The sequence below is a fragment of the Pyrus communis genome, chromosome 6 (assembly GCF_041283825.1).
Source record: "Pyrus communis isolate YQ-2024b chromosome 6, ASM4128382v1, whole genome shotgun sequence".
NCBI lineage: Eukaryota > Viridiplantae > Streptophyta > Magnoliopsida > Rosales > Rosaceae > Pyrus > Pyrus communis.
This window is the reverse complement of record NC_142570.1, coordinates 9,093,394-9,111,622: the sequence shown is the minus strand read 5'-3', so window position 1 is coordinate 9,111,622 and position 18,229 is coordinate 9,093,394.

Below are 18,229 nucleotides of genomic sequence, written 5' to 3'. Positions count from 1 at the left end.
CAGATTAGGGATAAAAAACAATAAAATTATAAAAACAGAGAGAAAAAAAAAAGTGGATATATATCTTTTCAATGAATAATATCAAAAGTAGTATTATGTATGGACCTTTTCAGTTTATTGTTGTTTGTCATATCGTACAATGTTTCATGTGTATAACATCTTTACAACAAGAAAAGGAAAAAAAATGAGGAAGGCGACAAATGAATAATTATAAGAAAAAAAATGTTACACTATATTTGGATAAGTGAAATAAATCTGAAATTTTGGTAAAAGTTGAAATTTATAAATTAACATACATTAATTCTCTTGTTTGGATTCATAAACATAGAAATTTAGAATTTCAGCGTTAAAAAAAAAAAACTTCAAATTTGAGACCTACAATTCCCAAGTTTAAATTTTATGTAAATATGTATTATTTCCAAATTTCTATGAGTAAGAGTTTAAAAATCAAAAAGAAAATCCGTATTCAAATTTCATTGTTCTTTTAGATTAATCAAACAAGAAGGTTCACAAATTTTGGAAAATAAAATTCTGTCATTTATATTCCCATCAATTTGAAATTCCTAAGTAATCTTAAATTTTCTCATCCAAACATAGTGTAAAAGTCCACATGAAAAAGGGACGTTTTGGCTCAGTCTAGTGAAGGGGAAGAGCTCAATGCTTTTCTAAATATTTTGCCTCTTTTTGTATAGTTTAGATTAATTTTACCGACCTTCGTTCTCTTGGTCACTTATTCATTCTCTTCTTTGATAAACAATCCACTTACAAATAATCATGTATTTTCCGACCACCGGAGAACATTTTTGTAGTTTTACTTCTTTCAAAGAATATGGACAATGGTTGTTTGGTGCCTAGGTGTATGGAGTTTAATAATCATGAAATGGAAATTTTTATAGAAACACTTATAAAATATAGTTGTCATGAGGATAAGTTGTTAGACAAAAGTCACATTTTTACTTTCCACACTCATTTTTACTTTCCATACACTCTTTTAATTTAGGGTTTGTCAGATCGAATGAATTAAAGAAAGATCAAATGATAGAAATTAACAAGATGTGTGAGAAATAAAAAATAATATATAGATAGCACACTCCTAAATAAACAAGAGATATAAAAGTGACCCAAACCAAAACAGGACTATAGGAAAGGAAAGGGAAGAGCTTCTTGTGATTGGGAGTGCTACATCTTATCCCAATAACAAATTTCCTAAATCCACCACGGATAAGAGCTACAAACAACCACATTTGCTTCACAAAGCGCATATTATTGGTATACTGCCAAAAATAACCCATTTTCTGAATCCTAAGACTGAGATAGGACAAACTAGCTATGCAACCATGCACAAAAGTGAAATGACGAAAATATCCACATATAAAATGTAAAAACTCACAAGTGATGATGTCATTTTTCTGATTTCGAAGAGAGAGCTGTGAGCTGTGAGGTTTTGGGTTGACCCAAATCTGTGAGCATATCATGTGCATGTCACTGGAAAGTGATAATTTTTAATGGGATTTCCAGAATCTAGGTTCAAGTCAAAGATTTACAAACTACATATCTTTAAGGGATTTCCAGAATCTAGTTTAGGTCAAAGATTTGTAAACTACAAATCTTTAAGAAATTTCCAGAATCTAAGCCCTTGCATATCTCACAACCTCATCAATTGCACGATACACGTCCACAACAAAATTGATACAAATTGCATCAAGAACCCTAATTTCTCATAGTAAAAAAAAAAAAATCCTAGATTAAAATATTGAAAGCTCTAATTTTTGTTGCGACACTCGAATTCCAGAAAATGACCCATTGCATCAATGACAAGGACTAAGAAAAATAATAGAATATATACAGAGAGAGACCGCTATGTGTAACCATCCATTTAAATATTCCCAACAAAGAATAGCTTTCAAGGTTGTTCTCTCACTTAAATTGCATATTGCCCTACTAATAATGTGGGTTAGCAACAATCCATTAACATTACTTGGTCACTACCCTATTATCGTCAAAGGATCGCATCCATTGGGATCAAATTTTGTCGGTCATGTTTCTCTCTCTCTCCTCTTTTTTTTTCTTTTTTTTTTTTTTTTCCTTTTGTCTAGAAAATGAGAGTTGAAATTTTTGGGTAACCCATTTACATGGGAGGGCAATTTGGTAATTGTAATCTTAGAAAAATCCTATTTATGTCCTATTGTTGTGTATGGCGTGTGCATGCTCTGTGCATATTCAAAAAAATCTTATTTCAATCCTAAGATTAAGAAAATGGGTTATTTTTGGCAATTTTACTTTTTTTTTTTTTTTGGGGTGTTGAAAATAGTTTAGATGGAGAGGAGACATATAGAGTGTTAGCTTTTTTTTTGTTTTTTTGTTTTTTGTTTTTTGTTTTTTGTTTTTTTTTTGAAAGATGCAGCATATATTTCAAAAGGACAAAGTCCATGGTAACCAGTTGTTGACTCTAAAATTACAAAAACCTACGTGGCGCGCAGGCTAAGTAAATAATAAGCTAACTACGTCCTTCGGTTGAATGCGGGGCGTGCCAACTCGTCGGCCGAGCTCGGCCGAGGAGTAAAATTCGTTGATGTAGCGTTGAGCGCGTCGTTGACTTCTCTATCTTGCGATTGCAACCGAGGAAGGAACCCTCTCGGTCTCTGGGTTCTATAGCCTGAAGACAAGGCTACTAATTCTGCGGAGTTCACAAATCGTCGGAGCCCGATTCGGTCACTGTGATTATATTCGTAAGAGTATAAGCACGTGGAATCGAGACCAAACTGTATGGGCACAGGTACTCAAACGTGATATATGTCTTGATGGTAAATGTAGTTCGGCCGTCGGAATGCCGAACCCTGAAACTTACTTGCGAGTATCCAATCATAAAATCACTCGGCGTCCAGTACGCCGAGTAACGCAACTCGTAACACCTGACTATGCCGAGAAGGCTAGCAAGGTGACCTCTACCAACAAGGGTTCGAAAACCCTTCTCGGCCGAGACTTAGATAGGTAATCGGTCGGCCTCGGCGCAGTGCTGTTTATCCAAACTAAAGGTGCTTCTCGGTCGGCTGATTATGCGGCAGCAGTGCTGTTTATCCAAACTGAAGGTGCTCGCCGGGTGCCTCCACAGTGCTGTTTATCCAAACTGAAGGTATGTCGGCAGAAAAAGAAAAGGAAAAATCTCAAGGTATTTGAGAGGTTTTGCGCAGGGCAATTGTATGCTGGATTGAAGGGGGCCTTTTCTATTGCGTGATTTCTTGTATTTATAGCACCCCATTCCTTGAGACCGATTTGCATCCTGATCTGGATTGGGAGTCCTTGTCCCATTTCAACTCTAACTCGAACACACCCACTCCCACTGGGTTTCTGAACTTTCCCCCATTTCGAGGCTTTATTCTTTGCCGGTCGGGAATCCAGGTCGTACCAGGACTTCCTCGACCCTTTCTGTTTATCTGGACTACTTAGGATAGGACTTGTCCGACCCTGCCAACTGGTCCGGGATTTATCATTCGGCCCATAGTATTTAACACAGCCTTGGGCCGAGCACATCATGCTGCTCGGCCCAACAATATTATTTTGAGCCCAAACATTGCCCCTTCGCTTTTGAGGTCACCGACTGTTAACTTTTGGTCGGGCCTCGACCTTGAAGAAGCGGAAACGCCTATTGCTTTTTGGACTTTATTTCCCTTGATGACCACTACTTGTGCACATTTATGAGACATGATTGCACTCTCCTCGTTACCCCCAACGTACAGCCACGTGTCGATTCTTCGCCGATCTTAACGGTTTTCAATCATGGCCCTAAAAATGTGCACCCACCGAAGCGTCTCTTCCTCATTAATGCATTAAAACCGCCGCCGCACGCAATCGTGCGTCCTGGATCCTCGAGACCTCGATCCTATCCTTGCAGGTTCCCAAAATATCCAAAATGATTGGGACCTTTTCCCGGTTAAATTTCCCCCCAATTCGAACCAGTGCTTTTCGAATACCAAACGTTTGATCTTCATCCTGAAAAGCCTATAAAACCCAAACTTCTACCATTCACAGCCCACGCCTTTAGAAATTCGAAATCTTTATTTTATCATTCCCGTTTGTTCAAGCAACACCTTCAAGTTCTTCCTGCAACCTCTTGTTTTAAACCCCAAATCCTTTCCTCCATCAATGGCTTCCTTTATCTCAAAGCTCTCTGACGAGTGCAGCAAATGCAAGGACTTCATCGATCGGAGCGCCATCAAGACGCTGCGATTCGAAAACGATATGGCCACTACCCACCAGATTCTGGGCCCCCTTTTCAAGGACGCAGTACTGTCGTCCATCACTAACCTTCTCAAGGAGCAGTGCTTAATACCCCTACTGCAGGGGTTCGATTGGTTGAAATGGACTCTGGCGCGACCTCAAGGAGCCTGGCCCTCGACCACCACAGCCTGGGCCGCCTGGGTTGACCGAATGAGCACATTCTTCGGCAAAGAGTGGAAAGCTCTTGGTATCTATGATGCCATCATTCTTTCGACCATGGAGATTGCCATGGACAATGAGCTGCTTATGGCGGCCCTGAGTTTATGGTGCTCGGCCACCAACACCATGATCCTGCATTTCGGTCCTCTCGGCCCTACAGTCCTCGACATTTCGGCCATCCTTGGGACTTCTCCAACCGGCATTCCCATCGATGCCGCCCTTTCCGGATACCCTTCTCTTTTCGACCTAAAGGCGTTATTCGACGAACGGGCCGTCGAGACGCTTAGTCGGGGCGACCGGGAGCCCTCAAGGGAAGAAGTTCAGAAGCTCCACAAAAACTTCTTCAACTACAACACTCTCATCCTTCACTTCGCCGGCCGAGGCGAGGAAAGCCTTAGGAAGGGAGAACACGAAGCATTCCTCTTCTACTGGTACAACAAATTCATTTGTTGTACCAGGTCAAACAAATGCCTGGTCGAGAACATGCCGGTGGCCCAGGCACTGGCTAATGGTCGTTCCTTGGCGCTCAGCCCGGCCATACTCGCCAACCTCTACCGTTGCTTGGCCGAGACGACTATTAACAAGATTGACCCGCACCAGAACGGACCTCTCTGGGTGTTCCAACTTTGGTTGCAGGTTTACTTTTCCACCCTTCGGCCGGAGGTTCCTGCCTTCTAACGATCGGCCGTCCTCGACCTCCAACTGGCCTCTCGACCAGCGCCTCCTCACCAGGCGGACGAGGTCCTCAAACACTTCTTCAGCCTCGACGTCCTTTCGGACGACGAGTTCCTGGTATGCCAGTACCAGGAGTACCCTACCTCGATTAGGCTCCCTACGACAGCATGGGCCGAGTCCGAGGATGCGGACATCCGTCAACGCTGGGGGTCATTCGTTCTGGCTCGCGATCTTCCTCTTGGTTGCGATGCCCGCCGAGCCAGCTGGGAGGTCTACCATCCCCATTTCGTCGCCCGGCAACTTGGCTACCTCCAAGGCTGCCCTGTACCCCTACTTGCTTCTCGGTCCCTCCTGAGTCGAGTGCGTCTTTCTGGTTCCTCTGAGAGGGAATGTAAGACGTCGGAGCAGGAGTTTCAGGAGAAGTACACCAGTGACTTCTTCGGCGTCTCGGCCGAAGACATGGTAAGCAGAATCTTCGGCGACCGCCCCAGACCAGCGCCCTCGGCCCAACCCAAGGAGTCGATCCAAGGTATATTGTCCTTTCGCTCTTTGTATTTCAATTGCTTGTCCTCGGTTATTAATTACTTTGCTATTTCAGGGGGTCGCGTGTCGAGGAAGGTGGAAGTGGTCGCCGCGGTGGCGAGGTCGAAGAAATTGGCTCCTATGAAGAGGACCATCGCCACCGAGCGGACAGTCCCCGCAAAACGCCTCACTCGAGAAGCCGAGCCGGAGAATGATGCTCCTCGTCCTTCTAAGCGCGTCAAGAAATTGGCAAAGAAGGGCGACCGGGAGATTCATGTTATTCTCAGTGACACCACATGGACAACTGCTCCTGCCGATTCTCCTTCTGTCCCGGCTGCCCCAGCTTCTCCAAACCCGATTCCTCCAGCCGTCTCTCTGCCTGAGACCACGGCCGATCCAGTCGTCGTATCAGCTCCAGCTTCGGAGCCGGTTATAGCGCCTGCCGTGGAGGAGTCGGCTGCACCTGTCGAGGCACCTTCCACTCAGCGACCGACGGTCTTTCTAGAAGAGGTAAAATTCTACCTCTATCCTTTGTTTCTTTAGGCTTCTAGAATCTAGTCATAACGAAATTTTCCTCAGGACGTCGAGAGCGAGAGTGACGAGGTCCCGCTGGAGCGCCGTCCTAGACCAGCCAACTCTCCTCCTGTCCATCCTCCTACGGCGGATCGCGGCAAGCGACCCATGGTCGATCCTGAGGCAACGGCCGAAACGCCGATCTATCCGCAGGATGAAGACCTTCCCATTCCTCCGCAGGAAGTCTCTTCGGCCTTTGTAAGTCTTGTTTCTTTTGCGTTGATTTTATCATGACACATGTTCTTAAAAGACTATTAAATGTCAGGTGCCCGAACGTTCATTTCACCGACAATTTTATGCGTCGACAGGCGTTGTCTATATTTCCTGACCACCGTTGTGGCCATTAAATGTAGATGACCTCCATCGGCCGCGTGAATTGAGAAGCGGTCTAAGGCACTGGGCTCGGCCATTAAGTTCTCTGGGTTCGAGCAATAACCCAGAGGGCATGGCCGAACTCTCATCTCGGCAGGTCTAAAACAATCCATTTGTCATGCACTATATTTCGTCGTCTTATTTTTCTTCACAAAGGTTTCCTTTTATGTGCAGCCATCGTGGGAAGTGGAGCTCGACGCTCTTCTTCAGAGCACGACTGGTGAGGCCGGCTCCTCTGCTGCTCATGCCGAACCAGTGGGAACCATGCCCGAGGCCCAAGTCTTCGTGAAGCTGCACGAAGTCCTGTCTCTCTCTGTCTCCCAAGCTCTCCGATGCAAGGGCCTTGACTCCGTTGGGGAGTGTCTTAATGACCTCGCCAGCGGTGATTACCTGAGCACGGAGAATATCTCATTCCTTACCGACCTTTTGGAGCGGACTCGACAACACTTCAATATTTTTGAACGAGCCCTGCAAGCCGAGGACGACTTGAAGGCAACCAAGGTCGCGCAAGAGGCTGGTCGAGCTGAGATGGAGGCAATAAAAGCCAAGAAAGCGAAGCTGATCGAGTTTGATCGCCATATCTCTGACCTCCAGCGTCAAGGTCTGCTGCCGCTTCAGAGCTTGAGAAGGACTTCGAGGCCAACAGGGCTCGGCTGACGGCCTTCGCTGCCGGCGCACGGCACATCCAGCAATTGCAGGTCAACAAAAAGACAAGGCAGGCTGAGATAATTTTGAGCGAAGCGAAGTGGTTGGAGCTGAAAGCTGCCCTCGAGACTTTCCTCCCCTCGACCCCCTAGGAATTTATCTTTGTATTCGTTCTTTTGTTATCAATACAATGGTTCTTTTGCTATCAATGTAATGCTTTGACTATCAATACAATGGTTATTATCAACACAATGGTCTTTTACTCTTGCATTTCCCATGTAATTGGATAGTACTTTTTTTTAAAAACTTTCCATTAATTGGCAATTTGTGAACTGAACCCGTCCGATCTCTAAGATGATATGCCCCATTACCGAGAACTTTATGAACGATGAAAGGCCCTTCCCAATTCGGCGACCATTTACCAAATCGGGGGTCTTTAATCCCGACGGGCAACACCGTTTGCCAAACCAATTCTCCTTCGCCGAACGTTTTTTGTCTTACACGCTGGTTATACGCTCGTTCGGCAATTTTCTTTTGTGCTATCAATAAGTTGCCCACGTCGATTCGATTTTCTTCTAAGTCTTCTAATTCTTGTCGCATCGCTTGGCTATATTCGACACTGTACAAACTACTCTGCTCGATTACTCGCAATGAGTTTATACTCAACTCGACCGGTAACATAGCGTCGTGCCCAAAAGTTAACGCGTAAGGAGTGGTTCCAGTGGCCGACCGGGGTGAAGTTCGGTATGCCCATAATGCTTCATTTAACTTCAAATGCCACAACCCAGGCCTTTCTCTTACTGTTTTTTCGAGGATGCCGATCAACACTTTATTGCTTGCCTCGGCCTGTCCGTTTGCCTGAGGGTAGTACGGTGTAGATTGCTCAAGTCGGATATTCAGACTTGCCGCGTATTCCTTAAACCTATCGGCCGTGAATATGGTGCCATTGTCAGTTATGATCGTTTCTGGTACGCCGAATCTGGTCACAATATTCTCCTTTACGAAATTGCATACCTCTTTGGCCGTTAATTCGGCGTATGATCTTGCCTCGACCCATTTAGTGAAATAGTCAGTCGCTACAATTATCCACGCGTGTTTCGCCGCCCCCGACGATGGCGTGATTTTTCCGATTACGTCCATTGCCCATAGATCGTGTAAAACGTGGAGGCCGATAATGAGGGCTTCATATTCGGCATGATTATTTGTACAGCTGAAATCCAACTTGAGAGAAAAATACCATCGGCAATGGTCGGGCGACTGAATTGCAATGCCGACACCCGCCGAGGTCGAAGTGCTGGAACCATCAAAATGCATAGTCCAATGGTTATCACGTGTTGTGACTAAACCAATGTCGACGTCGCATCCCCCGAAACCATAAGGGGAAGGGTGTTGGGCCAAGAAATCGGCGAGGGCTTGCCCCTTGACGGCCTTTTGGGGTACGTACTGAAGGCTGAACTCGGATAAGGCGAGCGTCCATTTCCCGATTCGGCCTTTGACGATGGGCCGAGTGAGCATGTAACGAATTACGTCTGTTTGGGCGATGACCTGCGTAACTGATGGGAGCATGTAATGCCTAAGCTTTGATGCGGCAAAAAACAAAGCTAAGCAAAGTTTTTCGACACGTGAATAATTGAGCTTTGGTGAATTCAGATTACGGCTAAGGTAAAAGATAGCTTGTTCACGTCCTACATTATTATCTTGCGCGAGGAGACAACCAATGGATTCAGCAGCTGCCGAAATGTATAATTTAAGGGGTTTGCCGCGACAAGGTGGAACTAGCACGGGTGGGGTGGAAAGGGCCACCTTGATTTGCGTAAATGCAGTTTGATGCTCTTCGCGCCATTCAAATTTGTCGGTATCCTTAAGTTTGAGGAGCGTAGAAAAGGCCTTCATCTTACCGGCCGAATTGGCGATGAAGCGGCGGAGGAAATTTATCTGCCCGAGTAATGACTGGAGCTGTTTCTTTGTTGTCGGAGGTGGAGCGCTAATGATTGCGCGGGCTTTATTTTCGTCGACTTCAATGCCGCGATGGTGCACCAAAAATCCTAAAAAATTACCGGCCGACACACCAAAGGCGCACTTGGCCGGGTTCATTTTGAGATTATTCTTGCGCATGCGAAGGAACGCTTGCCGCAGATTATCCAGGTGCGTGTGGCGGCGTTTAGACTTGACCACCACATCATCGATATAAACTTCGATGATTGTACCGATTAGGTCGTGGAATATCATATTCATGGCTCGTTGGTATGTGGCGCCGGCATTCTTGAGGCCGAATGGCATAACTACCCATTCGTAAGTACCGAGTGCCCCAGGGCAGCGGAAAGCCGTCTTGTGGACGTCGGCTTCGGCGATGAAAATCTGGTTGTATCCCGCATGGCCGTCCATAAAAGATAGCAATTCATGGTTAGCTGCGGCATCAATGAGCAGGTCTGAGATTGGCATCGTATATTCATCCTTGGGAATAGCCAGATTTAGATTACGGAAATCGATGCAAATGCGAAGGGCTCCGTTTTTCTTTAATACTGGGACGATATTGGCCAACCATTCGACGTACCGAGCGGTCCTAATAAACCCGGCTTTTAGAAGCCGAATTAACTCCTCTTTGATGCCGAGTTGTACCTCGGTCAAAAATCGGCGTGTGGGTTGCCGAAAAGGCTTACACCCATCCTTGATGCGTAGCTCATGCTCTACAAGGTTTGATTGAGGCCTGGCATTTCATGGTAGTTCCACGCGAAGCAATCTCTAAATTCCTGGAGTAACTTACGGAGTTCGACCTTCATAGACGGTGGGAGTAGCGCGCTAATAAACAATGTTCGAGGATCATCGGCCGTGCCTACATTAACTTCTTCTAATGGGTCCTTAACCTGAGGCCGATGGTCTTCGAGTTCGGCCGGTGCGGCCTGAACTTTATCAAAAGTTAGCACAGGGCCGTTATCTGCTTCGGCCAAAAATTCGATTAAATTGATGCCGAAATTTGGTTGCTTGGTAATGGCGTACCAATGGGCCAGCAGACGTTCCATTGTTGATGAAACCGCGGCCTGACGCCGTTCTTGTCTGGTGTAATCAATCATCAGCATTGGTGACTAAATCTGCCAAGCCAAGTCTCGCCGAATCCTGTTGGACAGTCTCGGCGCTGACCTCAATCATTTTCTGTACCGAAATTCTCGTCGGCCGCCCATCCTCGTTAAGGCCTTGGAGGGTGATGTAGCCGACGTGATCATCGTAATAGCGAGCCTAAATCATGTTGGTTTCAAATGGTTGATTATCGGCTGGGTGGACTACGATCGATTTGCCATCCCAAAAGATGAGGACTTGGTATAGTGATGAAGGAATGCAACTGGTTTGGTGGATCAAATCGCGGCCAAGTAATGCATTATAGTCGGTCTTGGAGTCAATTATAAAGAATGCCGTCATGTGTTGACGACTGGCAATGCTGACTTCCAACGGGAGCATTCCTTTGGTCTGAGACTTGTCACCAACGAAGCTGCTCATAGTGATACCTGACGGGATGAGTTCATTATCAGAACGGCGTAAAGCCTTCATGATGGACATCGGCATAATGTTGACTGTGGCTCCACAGTCGACAAACACTTTAGAAATGGGAAATCCTTCGATGTGAGCCATGACGTACAACGGCTTGAGGTGTTGGAGATTAACCGAGGAGGAACGGGGAAATAATTCGGCCAAAGCTGCCTTAAGGTTGTCCCCGTTTCGAACTTCCCTATCGTCGTCGTTTGCGACGAAATCTACTTGTGTTGCTTCCTAAGCGACCACGTCTCCGTCCAAGAAATTTGATTGGTGAGTACTTGGTTGGAATTCGGCTGGTGGGACGTGGACCATGTTGATCTTCATATGTTTGAGGACCGAAGGACCCATGAGATTATGGTCATCGTCTTCCGCAGAAGTAGCCATAGTATCAGTCGGCGGAACATCGTCAATCGAACTTTGAAGTGCCTTGGTGTGAACCGTCATCTGAGGCGTGTTGACCGAGTCGAGTTTGTTTTGGCTATTGTCTTCGACTATGTTTATTGCCGAAGACTTATTTTGGTCTTGCGTTATACGAGCTCGTTCTTCATAGGCGATACGGGCGTTCCTCATGTCCAGATATGTATCCAACCGTGCTATCCTTTTTTCCTCGTCGGCCGTGAGGCCGAAGAGAGATACAGCCGAGAAAACTTCGAAATGATAGCGCAAATGCTGAAGGTCTTTGAGTGAAAAGGGTAATTCGGCCGCGTCAATATCTGTGTAAGGATCGACCTCAAAACCAAGGACCCGAGCCTCCCGTATATGTTGGAATCTAGCTTTGATCGCTGGGTCGGAAGTTTTCTGAATAATTTGCTCGGCATCAGGGCAAGTTAGAGCTAGGTCGGGGGCTTCCTGACACGCCTTGGGTAGTTCGTACAGGTCATTGGCGGAATATTTCTTATGAAACTTTCGCATGTATTCCAGGGATTCACCGAGGAATGGAGGGTGTAAATTGCGTCGTATTTTGATAAACGGCTCACGCGGTGGTAACGGAGAAAGTTTCCTTTCGTCGTCCTGTCTAAAATGCTCAAGACGAGCTCTCGTCTCCCCAGGCCGGAGAAGAAGCTTGATACATTTCTCAGACTCTTCAATGGTGGCTTCAAAGCCGGGAGCCGCTATTTTTCTCCCTTCGACTAACTCGGTCATGATAGTCGGGGTTGGCCGTTCACTAATGCTTTCCACAGCCTTTTTTGGTTGCCACTGGTTGGCAGGGCTGGTCTGCGCTTCTCGTCGTCGAGCTATGCAATCTATTCGTTGGCGATGACGTTTTTGAGATTTAGACAACGCCGTATATAGGCCAGTCGGAGAATTGTAACTGTACCAGCGTTGATCCGACGTCCTGGGTGGTTTGAAAGTTTTTCGATCGGCTGGTAGGCCCGAACTGCTGGTATTGTGCGAATAATAATCCTCATTATAGAAAGGTGCGTCGAAGTCAAAACGCCGCCTGACCGGGGCCTGGTCTATTGGCCATACTTGTGGGCCGAGTCTATCGAACACTTGGCGTCGTGGACCGTTACCAAGTCCCCGTGGTGATGTTGTAGGGGTCGTGAATGGTGACGAAGATGTCTTCTTCCCAGGTTCGACTGGTGTTTTACAATGGTCGCATAAAACCCTTGATTCATGAGTTTCGTCTGAACTCAACCCCGTCATAGGCTCATCGATGGGTGGCCCCGAGCGTTCCGTAGGCGGTGCATTTGAAAATAACTCAATCTTTAGTCTTGTCTGACCATTCCGTCTATGGATATGCTGCACCGGGACGTATTCGGCCTTCCCTTTGTTTTTAGGAAGATGAGCATCCACCATACCAATTGTTGTTGAAGGGAAGGGATTGACGTCGACCGCCATCTGCTTTTCCGGAAATTTCAATTTTCCTTTCTCGATCCAACTTTGAATTGTGTCTCGGAATACAACACAATTATTGGTTGCATGCTTATTAGAATTATGATACTTGCAGTATATCTTGCCCTTCAATTCATCGGCCTTAGGGATGGTATGTCCCGGCCGAAGCTTGATGATTTTTGCTGCCAATAATTGATCGAAAATTGCATCGGCTTTGGTGATATCGAAAGTATATACTTTCGACGGTTTACTCATCTCCTCGACGGCCGAACAGGTCTTGGTGTCTTTGGAACTTACTTGAGCTAAAGCCTTGCAGACATAAGGTTTATCTATTACTATCTCGGCCGCATCCACACTAGCATACTGAGGGTCCTCGCTTTCGGCCAATGCATAGCTAACCGTGGGATTCTTATACAACGTCCCCCGGGATGGTGACTTTGATATCTTTTCTTCTCGGAGCAGATAATCATAGTGTTCAACATGTTGAGCAAGTTCGTACATATCTCGAATGTTTGCCCCCAGAAACTTCTTTTTGTATTCGACGTCCAATCCGTTGAGGGCAATCCTGACGAACTCCACTTCGGGGAGAGGTACTCGGCACCAATTCCTGGCCGACTTAAACCTTGTTAGGTATTCCATTGGAGATTCGTCGGACGCTTGAGCCATCCTGGCCAGCGATGATACGGACATTTCCATTCCTGGCCGATAGAATTGTTCATGGAATTTCTCCACTAACTCTTCCCAACTCTGCACGGAGTTGGGTGGGAGATTAATGTACCAGGCGAAAGCTGAGCCTGTAAGTGAAAAATTAAACAGCCGTAATTTATAGAAGTCGCTATTGACGTCTCTACACTGCGCTGTGAACCGAGCCACATGTTCTAATGAGGATAAAGACGATTCCCCGGCGAAGAGGCTGAAATCAGGGATCTTAAAACCTCGTGGGTATTCAAACCTTTCCACATAAGCCGGGTATGGATGGATGAATTTTGGAAACTTCGGCCCCTTCTTTAGGGCCGAGTCAATCATTCTCTGGACTTCGGTTATGTTTACGGATGCGGCTTCTTCTCCCTGGCTTGGTCCCTCGGATCTATTGCCCGGTCCACCTCTTTTATCCAAGGTAATTGGTTGTGGCCGGGCGGACCCTCTCTCAGCTTGTATTGGAATATTCGTAGAAAGCTGTCGAGGCTGGCCGACCTGGCCATCTTCAAAGGCTTTACTAACCAACAGTTCAAGCATCCTGGTCTGTGTATCGTTGTTACTTCGTATTGCTTCCAGTAAATCATTCATTTTTTGACCAATCGACTGCTCGGCGTGTTGTGAGGTTGTCCACCGAGATAGATTTCATTCTCTCGGCGTGTTGCACTTGTGGCCTCGGGCGGCGCAACAATGATCGGATTTTTTGCAGGGTGCAAATCCTGCCCAAGGCCTTGCACTGGTAAGTCAGTTGTTGACTTTCTCATGGTTGTTTTCTTCTTTACAGACCGTGTCTCAATGGTCATGAACTCCGAAGGTTTAGCATAAAGGTCCCACTGGGCGTGCCAAAATGTTGACTCTAAAATTACAAAAACCTACGTGGCGCGCAGGCCAAGTAACTAATAAGCTAACTACGTCATTCGGTTGAATGTGGGGCGTGCCAACTCGTCGGCCGAGCTCGGCCGAGGAGTAAAATTCGTTGATGTCGCGTTGAGCGCGTCGTTGACTTCTCTATTTTTCGATTGCGACCGAGGAAGGAACCCTCTCGGTCTCTAGGTTCTATAGCCTGAAGACAAGGCTACTAATTCTGCGGAGTTCACAAATCGTCGGAGCCCGATTCGGTCATTGTGATTATATTCGTAAGAGTATAAGCACGTCGAATCGAGACCAAACTGTATGGGCATAGGTACTCAAACGTGATATATGTCTTGATGGTAAATGTAGTTCGGCCGTCGGAATGCCGAACCCTGAAACTTACTTGCGAGTATCCAATCATAAAATCACTCGGCGTCCAGTACGCCGAGTAACGCAACTCGTAACACCTGACTATGTCGAGAAGGCTAGCAAGGTGACCTCTACCAACAAGGGTTCGAAAACCCTTCTCGGCCGAGACTTAGATAGGTAATCGGTCGGCCTCGACACAGTGCTGTTTATCCAAACTGAAGGTGCTTCTCGGTCGACTGATTATGCGGCAGCAGTGCTGTTTATCCAAACTGAAGGTGCTCGCCGGGTGCCTCCACAATGCTGTTTATCCAAACTGAAGGTATGTCGGCAGAAAAAGAAAAGGAAAAATCTCAAGGTATTTGAGAGGTTTTGCGCAAGGCAATTGTATGCTGAATTGAAGGGGGCCTTTTCTGTTGCGCGATTTCTTGTATTTATAGCACCCCATTCCTTGAGACCGATTTGCATCCTGATCTGGATTGGGAGTCCTTGTCCCGTTTCAACTCTAACTCGAACACACCCATTCCCACTGGGTTTCTGAACTTTCCCCCCTTTCGAGGCTTTATTCTTTGCCGGTCGGGAATCCAGGTCGAAGGCCTTACTCAGTTTGAGCATAACACCCTTTAGATTCCGCCATTCCACAAGATCGAAGGCCTTACTCATGTCAAGTTTCATTGCCATGAATCCCTTATTTCCAGCTTCTTCCTAGGGGTGGGCACGGTTTGATTCGGTGCGGTTTTGAAACCAAAACCGAAATGAAACCAAACCATTTGGTTCGGTTCGGTGCGGTTTCAAATGGTTTCGGTTTGGTTTTTAAGAAAAAAATGTACAATTTGCAATTTAACATATTAATAAGCATCTCCCAATAGCAATAGGAAAATGACATTTGTTACGTAAACAATTAGCTTGTTGCATGCAGTTGTGATGTTAAAACATGTTTGTGCAATAAAAGGGTGTTCCTTACAATGTTTATCATAAAACAAGTTGAATAAATTTGAATTCATTAAAAGTGAGCGAAATTTTCATACTAGAATATGTGATGTCATGCTTCAAATGAGTGGACTTCATTAGATCATTGTTCGACTCTTGATAACAAGATTAGTCCACCCTTGTACATATATGTGTGTGTGATGGTATAAAATAGCAAAGGTCCTTCAAGTTAATGAAGGAAAGAAAGTGATGAATGATGATATTCTAGTGTGGTTGAGTTCATACTAAGTGTATAGATTCTAACAAACAACCAATTAAAACATGAAATCTAATATGGAAATTTAATTAAATATTTATTAATATTTGCAGTGCGATTTTCAAAAGCCAAAACCAAAACCAAACTGTTTTCTATGTTGCGGTTAGGTTTCAAAACTGAAACCGTTTCAAAATCGCAAAACCAAACCATTCGGTGCGGTTCGATTTGGTTCGTGTTTTGGTTTTGGTTTTCAGTTCTAAGTGCCCACCCCTACTTCTTCCTCAAAACAAAGTGAGTTATTTTCGACGCCAAAAGAGTGTTGTTGGAAATTAATCGACCCAAGACAAATGCACTCTGGTGGTCAGATATGATACGAGGGATAATAAGCTTAATACGGATATTGTTAGAAAGCACTTTGGAGATACCCCTGTACAGGACGTTACATAAGCAAAGGTGGCCCATTTTGATCGGATTTTTTACCTTGGGAATCAAAGTCATGTAGGTGAAATTGATCTTTTTGAGCATTTTACCATAATTGAGGACCGAAAGGATCACTACGGAGACATCTTTGCCAACAATATGCCAAAACTTTTGGAAAAACACCAGAAGGATTCCATTAGGAAGAACGCATCCTTAACCTCTGTGTCCATGAACTCAGCCTCAAGAACATGAAGCATATCGACATCAATCCTCTGATCGAGGGCATCAAATATTTCATCCGCATCTAGGTCGCTCCCCTGATTGGACCTGAAGATGTTGTTGAAATAACCAAGGACCGAGTTCTCAATTTCCTGTATATTCTGAGACCAAGTGCCTTGCAAATTTGTTAACCCTCTAATCCGGTTCTTTGCCTTTCTACCATTTGCACATTTATGGCAAAAACGAGAATTGCGGTCCCCTCTTTTCATCCATTAATTACAGGACCTTTGCCTCCAAAATGCTTTTTTTTTTTTTTTATAACAGGTCATCCAGCTAGGCTAAGAGATTCACCATTTCGCCCAAGAAGACGTCCCAAATTGGTTGGGCAAGAATAAAGCCGAGTTTGGCTTGAATGTCATTAATATCCTCTTGCCTAGACTGGAAAGCATCATGCTACCATTTCAGAAGAGCCTCCCAAACAACTTTAATTTTCTCACAGACTTGGAAGAAGGAGACACCCACAGTAGGAGTATCTCATGCTCTCTGAATAACCATTTTACATTCCTCATGATTCGTCCAAAGATCTTCAAAATAAAACATAAAGCGTCTTCGAGAAGACGGTATAGGACAACTTCGAACATCCAGGAGGATAGGGATATGATTAGACTTAGAGAGGTTTAAATGGCGCATCACAGCAGCATGATACTTATCTTTCCAATCTCGAGAGGCGAAGACCATATCTAGACGTTTTTTGACACCTCTATGCACACTAGTCATCCATGTGAACGGTTCCCCAGTAAACCTAAGATTCGTGATATAACACTCTTCAATCGCTTCTCGAAACTGTAAGATTTGGCCAACCCCACCATTTTTTTCCTCAGTAATCAATAGCTCATTGAAGTCTCCTCCGCAAACCCATAGTATAGAAGAATTAGAGGCCAATGAGCAGAGTAAGTTCCAACTGCTGATTAGCAGCACGGCAATGGGATGGCCATAAAAACTAGTAAGCCTCCAGTGATCATCATCCTCCAACCCACCAATTTAAGCATCAATGTGATTTAAGATGATGAGAGGATCCGTATTGGTATATCCTTCTTCCACATCAAGACAAGACCTCCTAATCTCCCTCTCGAATTGACTACAAAATTTTCATCAAAGCCAAACTTTATACATCAAAGACCTCAGTGTAGCAGCATAGTACTTGGTCTCACTTAAAAATACTATACTAGAAGCTTGCTATTGGATAAGCCCAATCAGTGCCTAAACTGTCTGAGGGTTCTCAAGCCCCTGACAGTTCCAAAATAAAATTCTCATTGTGCCCGTGAGGTTGATAGTACTCAGCCTCCACCAATCGCTCATTGGTGCTTTCATGCATCTGCTTCCTGCCTGAAAGACCATCATCTTCAGCATCCACAAGTTCCTTTGTGGGGCTAATAGTTACCTCACATAGAATGTTGGGAATAAAATCATCCTGAGCCACCGACATTGCCAGAGAGTGTCGTCACACCACGTCCCCCTAGAGCGTCCCTTATTTCCCTTGCGCGGAGTGTTAGAAAGGTGAAAGGTTTTTCCATGTCGGGGAATACTAGTTAAACGAGCATTCTTAGGAGATGATTCCAAAGACAAAAGTGGGTTACGCCATACATGTGATGATGGGTGTTACAGTGTGCAACACATGAAATATCATTGAGCCCGCACATGGGCTTTCCTCAACATAACTAGGATAAGGCCCAAAGTGATGCGGGTCATATAACAATACTCCAGAATTTTTGAAAGCCCAAGGTGGCACCTTATGAAGGTCACACCATACCTTGTCAATGGACAAACCATTGATAGTAATGGTCAGCGAACCATTAGTAAACTGGGTCTCATAGTTATCTGGGTGCCAAACATGGTCGAGAT